The sequence below is a fragment of the Ambystoma mexicanum genome, chromosome 2p, assembly GCF_040938575.1.
Source record: "Ambystoma mexicanum isolate Mex_15411 chromosome 2p, UKY_AmexF1_1, whole genome shotgun sequence".
Lineage (NCBI taxonomy): Eukaryota > Metazoa > Chordata > Amphibia > Caudata > Ambystomatidae > Ambystoma > Ambystoma mexicanum.
Genome location: NC_090923.1, coordinates 1,048,871,457 through 1,048,885,601, shown reverse-complemented (window position 1 = coordinate 1,048,885,601; position 14,145 = coordinate 1,048,871,457). Strand labels below are relative to the sequence as shown.

General features: G+C 45.6%; 1 protein-coding gene and 1 long non-coding RNA gene across 2 annotated transcripts in view; one reads left to right on the top strand and one right to left on the bottom strand.

The window, feature by feature from the left end:
- The window catches only part of TM7SF2 (transmembrane 7 superfamily member 2), a 224,692-nt gene that overhangs the window by 18,637 nt on the left and 191,910 nt on the right, over positions 1–14,145 (bottom strand). The gene's annotated exons all lie outside the window — the stretch shown is intronic.
- The window catches only part of LOC138567091 (uncharacterized), a 229,927-nt gene continuing 216,229 nt past the window's right edge, over positions 448–14,145 (top strand). The window contains exon 1 of the long non-coding RNA XR_011302099.1: positions 448–685. This is a non-coding gene — a long non-coding RNA (uncharacterized lncRNA). The remainder of the gene's footprint in view (positions 686–14,145) is intronic.

Below are 14,145 nucleotides of genomic sequence, written 5' to 3'. Positions count from 1 at the left end.
GCCAGAGTAAAGCACCTTCAAGGTGCCCCAGCTAATGAAGGCGCAGAGCAAGCACAGGACAACGAAAAAAAAACACGTGGTTACGAAGTGCGTCAAGGCCATTTTCTCTCTCTACTCTTCTCATGACGAGGGAGAACCTCGCAGCTGCTGATCCGAGGCTGCAGGAGACTGATCACCTGCACAGCTGATATGAGGTGGGCTTCCCTGGGCTTGTGGCATTATTTAATATTACATCCAGCCAGCGTGACAAAGAGCACAAAATATGCTGGGCCTGCCCTGATGGGCTTTACCTCATTGATGGAGCGCTCCCCCTTCATCCTCCAGGGTTTGAGGCTTTTTCTACATATATTTCGGCATTGCTGCCCACATGGTGCTTTCTGAGTAGCACCTTCCAAGATGGCTGTCCGCCTCCCCTGAGCACTGGAGTGTGCTGCTGCCTGCCCCTGACCTCTGATGATTGGTCCGTCTCCACCAGTTCTGGGCCAATGGGGAACTGGCAGGCGAATAGCCGGCCTCCCAACACCAAAGCCCACAAACAGAAAGCCCCTATCTGGGTCACGGGCGGGCTGGGGAACCCCCCCCCCCCCACAACCTTCGTGCTCCCTAAAACACTGGGTGACCGCTTGGTACTCCCTGCTCCTGTATGAGCTTGGCTTGTGGTCCTCCTCGTACCGTGGTGGATCGCGTGAGTGTTTCCTGAACTTTCTACTGCCTCCTCCTCTTAGACCTGATCCTTTAACTGGTGACTTTTGCACTCTGCGACTCTACCATGCCTTCATACTCTGCTCCGCTCACTGCACTTGTGCTCTAAAAAAATAAATAAATAAATGTTTTGTTTTCTGTGGGTGTGCCTTTCTACATCACTGCATCCATTTTGCCTTGTATTGTGTCTGTTTAAATTTGAATCTAAGTGGTTTGTGCCTTTTTACATCACTGCATCCATTTTACATTGCCTTGTGCTCTGCCTAATTCTTTTTTGAGGGTATGCACTCTTTTTATGCACTGCACTTATGGATCATTTTTTCATACATTCCTGGCATGCCCTCCCAGTGACTGTCCAGGACTTTACAGTGCAGCCGCCCCCCCTTTTCTTCTTCTTCTTTTATATCTGCACCCTTTTCGTTATTCCTAATGTTCTTCTCCTTGCCACCCTTCCCCCTTCTATTTCACATCTCATGCACTTATCTCTAATAGAAACACTGTCAGGCATGTTTGATGGACTATTTTCCTTGTTCGTCTTACCATCACCTAACCCCTGCCCTCTCTTCTTTTTTTTTTAATGTATAGCTCATGCATTGTTGAAATCACTTACAATAATTTATGTCATATATTGTAACCAGTTTGTATTTCGCTTTGTTCTTTGTTGTACCTCCAAATACATAGCACTTGCCCATTCTGAATGCTCCAATGCCTATTAAGATTGTCAATTTCTGTATTGCTAACTTACTCCCTCCCTGCATTGGAGCGCTTTGAAATGCTTTTTTAAATGTATAGGCACTATCAAAATGAGCAATAAATAACATAAATAATGCACGCTGAAGCTATAGTGTTTGATCTGTGTCAAGGCACACAAGACGCTTTCTCTTGTAGTGTGAGAGGAGTGACATGGACACATCTGAGTGCTGTGAGAAACCATCTTTATCTGATCTGTGATTGCGGATCTACGTTATTTCGCTGCAGTATTTTTCATCGCGGGTTTTTTCATCGCCGTTTTTTCTTCGAAAAACTCATCGTTTTTTTTTGGGGGGGTTACTCCCCCCAGGGCCCCCCTTTTTTTTCCCCTTACACCCACAACCATATATTTAATTTTTTAACCCCACCCCCAAAAAAAACGAGTTTTTTTTTAAATAAAAACGGCGATGAAAAAACACGCGATGAAAAATACTGCGGTGAAATGCGTGTACACAGTGGTAAGACTGCCCTTCAACCTCATCCGCTCCCATGGCCCCTGACCCTGGCGCCCCCCTCCCCTTCGACACAGTTAAAAACCTATGCTGCACTATGGACTCCGGCCTAACCCTCTCCTGTCAGATCAACAATGTGTCAAAATCAGGCCCGGCTACAGGAATTTTTATCTGGGTGGGCCAGGGTTGTGATCAGGTGGGGCCCCATTCCATTGGGTGTGGGTCTAGGAGTACCCTCAACAAACAAAGTGCTGGTGTTGATCCTGATTTCCCAGATCCGTGATCCAGCGAAAAATGTCTTCCCAGATCTTCATAAATACATTTACACCCCTCTATAAGAAACTTTTCATTTCAGAGGAAAAGCAAGGAAAATAGTGTTGCAACATCAATCTACCTATCTTCCCTTCCCATCTGCTCTCTCCTTTCTGTTATATCTGATCCTCCTTCACCTTTCACTGTCCAGTCACCTTCCATCAGCTGCCTTAACCACTGTTCCCATTTACCTCCCCTCCCACCTATTCACACCAGCACCCAGCATGCCTTTCCTGGACTGGCTTGGGAGAATTGAGGGTGATGCCGCCTCCTCCTCCTCTGAGAGGGCTGAGCAGTGAGGCACCCAGTCTTTGTACCATCTCAGATGGTGTCCACCCAACAATACCTTCCTGAGCACTCTGGCTACTCCCAGCAGGCCCCGGAGGAGATGCTTGTGGTCCCTCCATCTTGTTGTGATAGATAGACCCCCCACCCAGAATACTGAAGCAAGGACTAGGAGATTTTGTTTGCTACAAAATTGTAAAGAAATTCGAACTTCTTTAAATTTCAAGAACAGAATATACCATGTCCAAACAATACAGGTATTCTTGTTGATCTTAACAATATTTCGACCACAACAACATATCCTCCAATAACATATACATGTATGCATACCTCCCTTCACCCACCCATTCCAAACCTCCTTCCCCCCTCCGTTCCCAACTGAACCCCTACAGTAGACCCATTCTGAATGTCTCCCATCAATGGTTCATGTCCAAAATTACATTTGAAACACAAAATGTTATTTTGTTGTTGCATTTGTGCAGCACACTTTAATTGAGATGAGAGTGCAAGGGAGTGCTAGAGCTGAAAAGGCTGCATCAGGAGGCAGACAGTGCTTGTTGAGGGGTTTGCGGCCTCCTGGTATCGCTCCTAGTGGGGCGTGCCCCTGTACATCACTGTCTGGTACATACTGGTTATAATATACAATTGTCTATGATAATTCTTTTTTTGATGTATTTACTTTGATTTGCTATTAAATGACACATTTGTGTTTAATAAATGTGGCCCGGATATTTTCAAAGTTAGATGTGTGTGTGTCCTAATCCCTGTGCTGCCCATCTATTAAACCATGAGTGAGACTTTTTGGAATAGCTTATAATATAATGCGCAATGAATCACTTCTAGGGGCACTTAATTTTAACAGGTAAGGCATAGTGAAATAAAAAAAATTATGCCCAGGATCACACACCTTGATCAACTGGCAAAGCCATAATTTGAGCCTAGCCTGAAATTTAGATACTTGACCACACATCTTCCAAGCTCAAGTTGGTAGAAATATGTGTTGAAGTTTGGCTTTAAATAACTAAAATAATACTAAATTGTATACAGATCAATTTAAAAATGCATGTCACATGAAGAAATAATCTATTCATCATTGTAGAAACATGTTGATAAAAGGATTAAGGGGGCATTTCGTTTTGAATCCTAAATTGCACAGATCAGAATTCTCCTGTTTGCACTTTTTTGCAAAAGGGGCCATTCATTCAAATGTATTGTTTCCACCAAGTACTGGAAAATGAAAGAGTTAACACAGGCGAAAATCGCCTTTGCCATTTACTTTACCACTGCGTGTCTGGAAAAGTGTAAATCACTTCCACAATGAACTATTAGGGGAGCCATCCAAAATGGATTCCTTTGGACTCTGCCTGCTTTTTCCAGGTGTAAAGGTCAGGCAGGTCCCATAGGAATCTATTGGTTTTCCGCCAAAGTAAAAATACATGCTGGTGGAATACCAATCGGATTTGGCAGGGGGGTCTTGTTAAGTCCGATCTGCTCTCCAACTTCACCTGTCAGATCATACAAAATTCTGCAGCTCATAAAAAGTGGCGCTGCATGCATTTAGCGCCACTTCTTCCACTCCGATTGACCTGTAACATGATCCTCTATGACTGTAGCTTTATTTTCCCCATTCTGAATGGAAGCCTACAAGCTCCAGCATAGCAATTAATGAGAACTTACAAAACATCTTATACAGACACAAAGCGAAATGAAATGCATGACAAGGTTATTGTTTCACACAGCTTGTTCTGTATCCCTTTAGTTACAGATCACCCAACAATCACACTTAAATAGCTTCTTAAAACCCTCTAGGCACTGCAATGGTCATTGCCTTTTTACCTTTTCTCATCTCTAATCACTTCCTGTTGTAAATAATCTGCCTCTGAGACACGTTAAAAAGATAGGATCTCACTGGTAGGGCCTGATCAGCCCTGCTGTTTGTATTTGAGGGGAGAGAGTAGAGCAGGGTGGGGCATTGGCATTTGTCCCTTGTCCAAATGTTAAATCCACCTCTGATTGCACTCTTTAGAAAATATTTAAATATTGCTTTTTAGTTATGAAAGATATACACATTTTATACTTTGACCACAACATTATAGAAAACGCTCTTCTTTTTTGTTATTTTAGGGTGTTCATGTTTCATTTCCGGCACTGCCTAAACACCCAGCACCCAGGATTTACATCAAACTTTCCAAACAAATCCCACAACACACATGACATATTCTGTTTGCATGCAAACTCTGTAATGTTACTCAAACAGAATGAGGTTATCAACTCAGTACTTATCAGTTTGAATCTAAAACATTCTGTCAGAGTAGACTAGGCTTCCAAACAAAGATACATTCTATTTAGGTTGGAGCCCCACTGGTAAGTATGCATGAGAAGATCTGAAACTGGTCAATACTCGCCAACCTAGCCTTATCATTTTCAGGTAGGGCCTTGTTGGACCAGCTCAGTGAGGTGCAGCTTGATTCCCTAGTCGTAGCAAGCAAGACACCCAAATCTGGGCATATACACATTCACTTAGGGAGACAAACGGAAGCCAAAATACATTGGCAAAGCCAAGGTTTTGGGCTTTTGATTAGGCATGAATAGGCATTTGCCAGGCACTGCCATAAGTGTACCACCTGGCCATAAAATGGGAACAGCTGGACAATGGTGCCAGTAACTGGACATATGATGGCATTGCCTGGCAAATGTCTGCTAATACCTATACGCAAGCCAAAACTGCTGGCTTTATGATTGCTTGTTTAAGACAGACTTCAGTGTAAGTCAGACAGAAAACCATGCCTACAACGAAGAGCTGGTAGAAAAGAGACGGGAATTCAGAAAAGACAAGAGAATGGCACAGTCCCTGCCAACGATAAAAGCCAGCATTAAAATCAAGGAAGTAACAAGAGCTTACAAGGCATGGGTCAGATTCCATCGAGATAAGCTCTATCAACAAGATTTAGAATCCATTGCCAAAACCTTAAGCACTCATAATGCAAGAGACTTCTGGGCCCTGCTGAGATCCATTGATACGCCAATGGCAGACACAATGCCCAACAACATCGGGCAACACACCTGGGAAACACATTTCAATTCTGTGTTTCAATCCGTCTGTGAGGTGCGTAAAGAGGTCGTTTTATACGACAGTCCTGAGTGGATCAATCTCGGAAATACGGAAAAAAGACATTGAAGATGTAATCAAGAAGCTCAAAAACTCTATGGCCCCGGGGCCCGATGGAATTACAAACTTTGAGCTAAAAATGCATCATTCAGAATGGGTAGCCCTACTCAGCATCATTTTTCAAAGATGTGCAGATACGCAGACCCTCCCACCATCCTGGACGTCGGCGATTGCGATCCTGATCTATAAAAAAGGGTACAAGAACGACCCTTACAACTTTTGTCCCATAGCATTGCTAGATGCCATTGGGAAAGTGTTTGGAACCTTATTGATAAAAAAATTCCAACTATGGACAACATCGGCAAAGTGTAATGATCATCTTCAAGCTGGGACCGCAGGTAACATTCTCTTGCTCAGCATGCTGAAGAGCAAGGTTCTATAATATGGTCATTGTCTCTTTGTTGGATTCATTGACTTCACACAGGCATTTGATCGAGTGGGAAGAAATCGCCTGTGGCAGAAACTTCAATATTGGAACTGTCCAAAGGAAATCTTGGCACCCATACAAGCGCTTCACTCCAAAACAACAATGAGAGTTCATTTCAATCGTCAAGGGCATTTATCAGCTGAGATCCCGACCACACGCGGGGTTAAGCAAGGGTCCCCACTAGCAGCATCTCTCTTCCTAGCCTACATAGGTGATTTCCAGAATACAGAAGCAACAGTACGAGCATTTCCACCAAAAATCAGAGGTGAAACGATCTTGCGGCTCCTGTACGCCGATGATCTTACATTATTCGATCAAACGCCTATCGGCTTACAGCGGCAACTGAATTCTCTACTTTCATACACTCAAGAAAATTACCTTGAGATCAATAAAGAAAAAACAAAGGTAATGATCCTCCAGAAATCTGTCAGAAAAAAGAAAAACAACATATACAAATGGTTGCTGGCAGAAACCGAAATAGAGACAGTCCAGTTTTAAATATCTAGGAGTCACACTGGACAGCTCTAAACGTGAAACAGCAATGCAAGTGACTCTACAAGGCAAAATCAAAAATCTGGCGGCTCAGGCAAAAGTGATCGATACAAATTTGGTCGATATTCATTAATTCCCACAATCAACTTCTACAAAATGAAGGTCGTCCCTTCTGTGACATACGGGGCTGAGGCAATGCCTACAATTCCAAGTGACTTCTGGCCTAATTTAGAAGATGCCTTTTGGAGATCTGTTTTAGGTCCCCCTAACTCTACATTGGGAGCAGCTTTCAGACAGGAATGGAGTCTTCTGTCACTTCATTGTACGGTAAGCTGCAACTCCCTAATGCTATACAGGAAATGCAGAATGACAGATAGCAACACTATCTACAAAATGATCAACAAAGAAATGCAAGCTAACCGACGCGAGCTACTAACAACCTGGAAAAAGGAAAATGAATTGTTACGGAATACAATTGTTAGCCAAGAAGAAGAGCTCATTCAGAACCCCGTGAGGGTGCTACGAAAAATCAAATAATTAGACTGGGTAAAGACCACAGAAATGCCGGCAAGGAACAAATTGACCCTTCACCTACCGCATAACACAAAAAAAATAAATGAACCACAAAGCCTCATGAAGAAATTTCCAAACAGAGCTTCGCGTGACCTAATCCTAAGAGCCAGGTTAAAACTACTAGAAACAAATGAAATTCTTTATATTAGAAGTCTTTCACTGACAGCCAACTGCTGATACTGCCTGGACACGAAGTCCCAGCAAAAAGAAACTATGCAGCATTTGTTACTTTCATCTACAGGAACTTATTCGATCAGACTACGATACTTAAGCAAGTTGTTTGAAAACGACATACAACCAAATGAGGAGACTTGGTGGCACAGGCTAATTGCTGGAGACAGAACCAGTTGGCAGATTGCAACGGCAAAAATTCTCGATTACATTGTCAGCAACCTGCTTCACCGGAAATTGCTCTGAGAGACTTCGACTTTGACATATTTATGAATAAGTAACAAATGTTGAAAACAACCAACTTCACTTGCAACTTACGTCACTTACTTCGTTCCTCTTTTGTAACAAATAAACAACAAAAAATGGCAAAGCCAAGGTTTTGGGCTTTTGATTAGGCATAGACAGGCATTTGCCAGGCACTGCCATAAGTGTACCACCTGGCCATAAAATGGGAACAGCTGGACAATGGTGCCAGTAACTGGGCATATGATGGCATTGCCTGGCAAATGTGTGCTAATACTTATACGCAAACCAAAACTGCTGGCTTTGTGATTGCTTGTTTAAGACAGGGCTTCAGTGCAAGTCACAGAGGCATTGAAAATATATTGCTTATAAAATCAACTGGCTGAAGAAACACATTAAGAGAATTGTACTACACCAGGAGCTCATTTACAGAGGCAATTAAGTAATTAAACACTCAAAAGAATGCTTAGATATAACACTGGCAGGCCATATACAGAAAGACGTTTGGTGTTACTTTGTGATAGAGCTTGCTCAGAGTTCTAGAAAGGTTAGTTTTTGGTGGTGTGGCATTGACATAGCCACAGCTAGTCGTTAGGTGGGTAAATGACCAGACACACCCACAGGAAGTGTGTTTCTCCTCACATTTTATTGCCATCCTATCTGTGTTCCACAGCATGCGTTCTGGTTGTACCTAATAGGTAAAAAGTCTTTGAATCAAATGGAACCACTGTCATTGCTCTGGCCAGCCTTCCATACAATTGTTTGCATATCAGCCATGGCTCTGTCACTAATGTCAGGAGCCCTTCCCAAACTGCTAGAACACAGGGCCTAAACATTCATATGGTTGCTTGTGTTCCAGTGCAGATGGAACACGGCCTAGCAATTGAGATTGAACTGCACCTTTTGGTGGCAGCACCAAAAGTCATTTGCTAATGGCTTGTCCACTTCTCTAATCGCACAGACATACTACAAAATTATGGCATGGAATGTTGCGCAGAGCAATGGTAGTGGTAATGTTTAATTCAAAGCCTTGAATGTATCACTTTTTGATTTAACTGCACTCTCCCCTCCAGGATTACATTTGTGTTGCTACCAACCTTATCTTTTCACTTATACTCAAGTAGTTAATGCAGCAGAATATATACTTTGAATGTCATTTGTAAGGGCCCCCAGTCAGTTGACGGACCTTCTGCAGAAATCTGTGTTCAAGCAACTTTACCTGTCATTTATTGTTTGATATAGTTAACCATTCTATTTAGCATGATGTGAAAAACCACTATATTACCCCAAAAAATAAACATACCTGAAATTACAGAAAAGAAACATTGTGATTTTAGGTTTGAGAAAATAGTTGTAGGCAGCCTTCTTGAATAAGTTTGCTACCTCACTTAGAGGTGTGAATGGTCCTCCATCTCACTGGTCATTTGTACTTTTATGACTTTGGGGCATAAATCATTGTCTAGGGTAAGACAACAACTCCTGGCCAGGCCTCCTGCAATTCAGCCTCTCAGAATGATGTCTCTGAGGTTGCTGCTGAATGTTAAGAGTGACATCCACCCTCCACTCCCTGGGTTACCAGTGGTGTATAACGCCACTGACATGGCCTCCTTTCTAGGGTGGGCCAGAGGCTGGCTCTGGGGGGGCCTGGCCCACTTGGGCCCCCTGCTGGAGCCGGGCCTGGTCAAAATGTTGTCACTACCCTCTCAAACTTCTCAGATGCATCTTTCCCTACCTCTCCTCCCCGGGCAGACTTGCTGCAGTTATTTTCTATTGTAATGTCGAGACTGGACTATGCCAACTCCCTATACCTAGGAGCTCCGGCATGCCATCTTAACAAACTCCAAAGAGCGAAAAATGCCACTGCTAAAATGCTCCTTGCCCTGGGTCCGAGAGACCACACCTCTCCAGCTCTCCGAACCCCCCACTGACTCCCAGTCAGACGAAGGGCAACTTTCAAGACCCTGTGCATCACTCACTGTGCAGTGTACAAGAGCGGCCCGTTATACCTGCAATAAAAGATAAAACCATACCTCCCATTCCGCACCCTAAAATCAAGCACTGCCTTCCTTTTAGTGTTTAAATCCTCCAACTCTGTCAGGATCGGAGGATCTGCCTTCTCAACCTTGGCACCGACTCTGTGGAACTTACTTCCCCCACACATTCGACACACCCAAGACTATATAACATTCCGCAAAGCTCTAAAAACGTGGCGCTTTCTGTAATACCAACCACAACCTTCTGAAGCGATTAAAACCCTAGTAACCCGATGACTAATGCTCAATGAAACCCCCAACAATGTCATCAATTAATGTGCTCATTAAATTTGGCTATTAGGCAATCGCATGCATGAAATGCAGAAAAATGATCTCCTTAGATCATAACTCTACACAATCTGCTCCTTACTGTTATTCATATATGCTTGCCAGTAACCTTGCTACCTTTTCACCATACTAGGCCCACAACAAAGCCTCTGCCAACTCCCTGTCAGCCTCAGTTTTGCTTTCCGCCCTCTGCAATGTCGCTATGTACTCCTAGCCCCCTGGTTTCCTGTGTTGTCTCTGGCTGCCCCATCCCCTTCAAGTCCCCCGTGATGTTATTTGCCCCGCCCCCCTGTGTCATCTCTGCACCCAAGTCCCTCTGGTCCCCTTGATGTCGCTTGTGCCCCTCTGCCCCTTTGGTCCCCATGTTGTTGCTGTGTATCCCCTGCCCTCTGGTTCCCGTGATGTTGCTGAGTACCCCTCTGGTCCCCCGTGCTGTCGCCGTATGCCCAGACCCCTCTAGTCCCCATTATATGACTGTATGCCCTAGCCTCTCTGGTCCCTGTGTTGTCGCTGCGTACCCCCAGCCCCCTCTCGTCCCCCGTGATGTCGCTGTTTGCCGCCAGGCCACTCGGTTCCCCTTGATGTTGCAATGTACCCACAGCCCCCTCAAGTCTCTGTGATGTCACTGTGTGCCCCACGCCCTCTAGTCCCTGTGAGGTCGCTATATGCCCCCAGTCCTCCTTGTGCCTGTGAAATCACTTTGTGCCCAAGCTCTCTGTTCCCCTGTTGTCCCGTGTGCCCCCAGCCCCCTCTGGTTCCCCGTGTAGTCACTCTGTGCCCCCCTGGCCCCTCTGGTCCACCATGATGTCACTATGTACCCCTAGCGCCCTCTGGTCGACCGTGATGTTGCTGTGTGCCCATGTGCCCGCTAGACCCTGTGATGTCTCTGTGTGCCCCAAGCTCCTCCGGTCCCCTGTGATGTCTATGTGTGCCCCCAGACCCCTCTGATTCCCGTGATATTGCTGTGTGCCGCCTGCCCCCCCCCCCCCGGTCCCCTAAGATGTGATGACGCTGTATGCCCCAGACACTCTGGCCCCTGTGTTTCACTGTTTACCCAGACCCCAGATCCCATGTCGGCACTGCACCCAACCCCCCTGGTCCCCAATGATGTCGCTGTGTACCCCCAGGCCCTTGGCTCCCTGCGATATCGCAGTGTGCCCCAGCACCCCCGGTCCCTAAAATATCACTGTGTGCCCGTGCCCCTCTCGTTCCCCTTGCTGTCGCTGTGTGCCACCAGCCACTCTGGTCCCCCTTGATGTTGATGTGTACCCCCAGCCCCCCTAGTCCCTGCAATGTATTTGACCCCAGACCCCTCTGGCCCCTCCATGCTGTTGCTGTATGCCCCCAACCCCCTGGTCCCCCATGATTGTCGGTATATACTCCCAGCCCTCCGGTCCTCTTGTACCGTTCCCTCATGTCTGTCTTGACACTTGCACTCTCTGGGTGTCGCTAGGCAGAGTGCAGTAGCTAGTCTTCACATTCTTGTTGTTCATGGCCTGTGGGAATGTCTTTGCGTTTTCTCGTGTCCGTTGTTTTCCCAGTTCCCTCCGTTGTCGTCGAGCGCTTTTGGAGCACATTGTGTGTGGGCGCTGCGAACCATCATATCATATCACTATGCTTACTCTCTACTCTACACCATCACACAATTAGAGTGCAGCTACACCCCTCTATCAATTCGGCCTAGCTGCTCACATACAAACACTGTCCCATGAACACCTCATCACTCTAATAAAACGCAGCTATATGTCATGAAAAAAACGGCCTAGCTGCACACATAAGCATCCCACAGGCCTAACACAGCCAGAACCCAGTCTTGGTGTCCACCCGCCAGTCTGCACACATTGAACCGATTCCAATACCACCACACCTAATGCTAGGATGCATCTAGCACCAGGCAATTACATCAGTTGCACCCTTAACTGGTGCACCCAAGCACCCTTTGACACCCTACTCTTTTAACTGATCTGGACTACGCTCCCCGGGGGCGTTCAATCTACCAGCGCTTTGAGGTCATACCAATGATATATAGAGCTTGATTGTTTAGTTGTAACCGTTTTAGAGGATTTTACAGCTCCTAAATTGCGCAGTGCAACATGAACTTTTAGCAGATCTGAAGTCCATTTTAAGGCATCCATTGTCATTTTATTGTGTATAAATGATGTTTAGTATGCTAATGATGCATTTATGTAAGTTAATGTGGTTGTGCTGAATTTAGGAATTTAGCACTCATATTTTGGAATGCAACACAGACTGTTTAGGATATGAACAGTCCGTATTAAGTTTCTATGTGCACTCACTGTTTCTGCAGTGGTAATTCGTTACTACACACAGAGTGTTTTGTTGATACACTGTGCTTGTAATGGCAGGTGAGGGAGGGACGCATCCTGCAGAGTAATTGGGTGGCAAGTCTTCTGTCCTCTTGTTGGTATGAACATGCGTAGTATCTAGGACATCAACTGTGGCTGACTGTATTAAAGGTTATCAGTATTTTGGTGAGTGTGTCATGTGTGGACAGGGTTTGGTCACCTTATGATTTTCCAGTGGGGAATGTTCGCCCACTGGATCTTTGAGTGTCATGTGATAACTGGTTGTCTGGTTGGATTTCCAGCAATTAGGGTGACCCATTTGAACTGTTATCCTCTTTCAAAAGATACAGTGGTGACAGAACATCTGTTTCAATTGTCGCTGTAAGTGAGCCTAAATCTGGTGTAGGTGACAACCTTTTTCCATCTGCTATCATCACTGTGCATTTGGTTGCTGTGGAGTTTTGTCTTTGGACATCAAGGGGTCTTGTGAGTTTGGCCAACTCACCAGGACATGATTGTGGCATTGTGGTTCCGTGGGTGAACGTACTAGATGGGTTGCACGGCATGCTTGTGCTTTGTCACTAATTGCATTGGTGAGTGTGTCAGTATGTGTCCCCCCGTGAGTGTGGTGTGTACATTGCGAGTCCAGCGTCTGTTGGTAGTCACCACCCCTTGAAACTTGGTTTTTGGAAAGTTAGTTTGGTTCTGGCCTGATGTGGTAGGTTTCCCACTGTGCGGCAGTCAGTTCTCAATGGTGGCAGCCGTTAGGCTCATCTGTGGCAGGGGTGAACGGAAGGAGCAGTGCGTTTATTTGCTGGTTCTATATTTTGTGATGGTAGTAAGTGTGCCCGCTGTGAGGCGGTCTATTTTCAAAGGTGGCAACTTTGAAGCCCTTTTGTGGCAGGGATGAGCAGAATTTTCCTGTGTTGGTTCAGTTGGTAGCATTAAGGTGAGGGTCCTACCCATGTGCGTTAGTTACGTCTTATTGAATACTTAGTTCAAGTTTGCCAGGCTGACGCAGTGCGAGTGATGTCTTCCTGTGTGTGTGTGTCCTGCAGGATGGCGAGTTGGTCTTAGGAGGGCTGTTACTTTTATGTTGTTGGAAGGGATGGAGGAGCTCCCACCACCCAGGCTACATCATGGTAACTGCCTCAGGTGGTCAGTGTATTAGGTGGTATGGAGTGTTGGTCTGGTTGCTCTAAGTGGGCAGGTTAGTACTTGGGGGTGGCAGCCCCAAGATTCATCAATGCCACTAATGAATCTTGGGGCAGCCACCACCAAATACTAACCTGCCCACCAAGGGCAACCAGACCAATACTCCATACCACCTAAAACACTGACCACCTTTTACCCCTCGCTGCCACAAAGAGGTCTTAGGGCTGCCACCCGTAAGCACGACTGCCCGCCATGGGCACTGACACACACGCAAGCCACTCAACTAGGACATAACTAACAATCCACCGGCATCCCAACACCTAGCAGGGCCGTTGCTTGCCAATCAAAATATTAGAACACCAAACAGCCCGGATGCAACAAACAATAATGACGCCAGACACACCAGAGATAGAAACATAAACGACAAAACACCATAGCATGAACTGTGCAATGTCGCTACCACCAGTGTGCCCCGCAGGACAGCAAATCTATACAACAACTAGTGCGAGTTTGTGGGCCAAACACGCAACCAACAAGAGCAAAACAACTTCCCAGACGTAATAAGCGGTGAAAGAGGTGTTGAGTGGCACTGCCCAACACCTGGATGTATTCTGGACAGGCACCATAGGTATGGTAGTATCATTCAGTGCTGCAGCAATACAATTTGAAAATGAATAGGTTTGCCATTACACCAGCCAAAGCACAAAACCTCCACAACATGGCAACTGGCTACGACCTTAAACCGGTCACCATAAACTTGGGTTTGCAAACCTCACTCAACAAACCC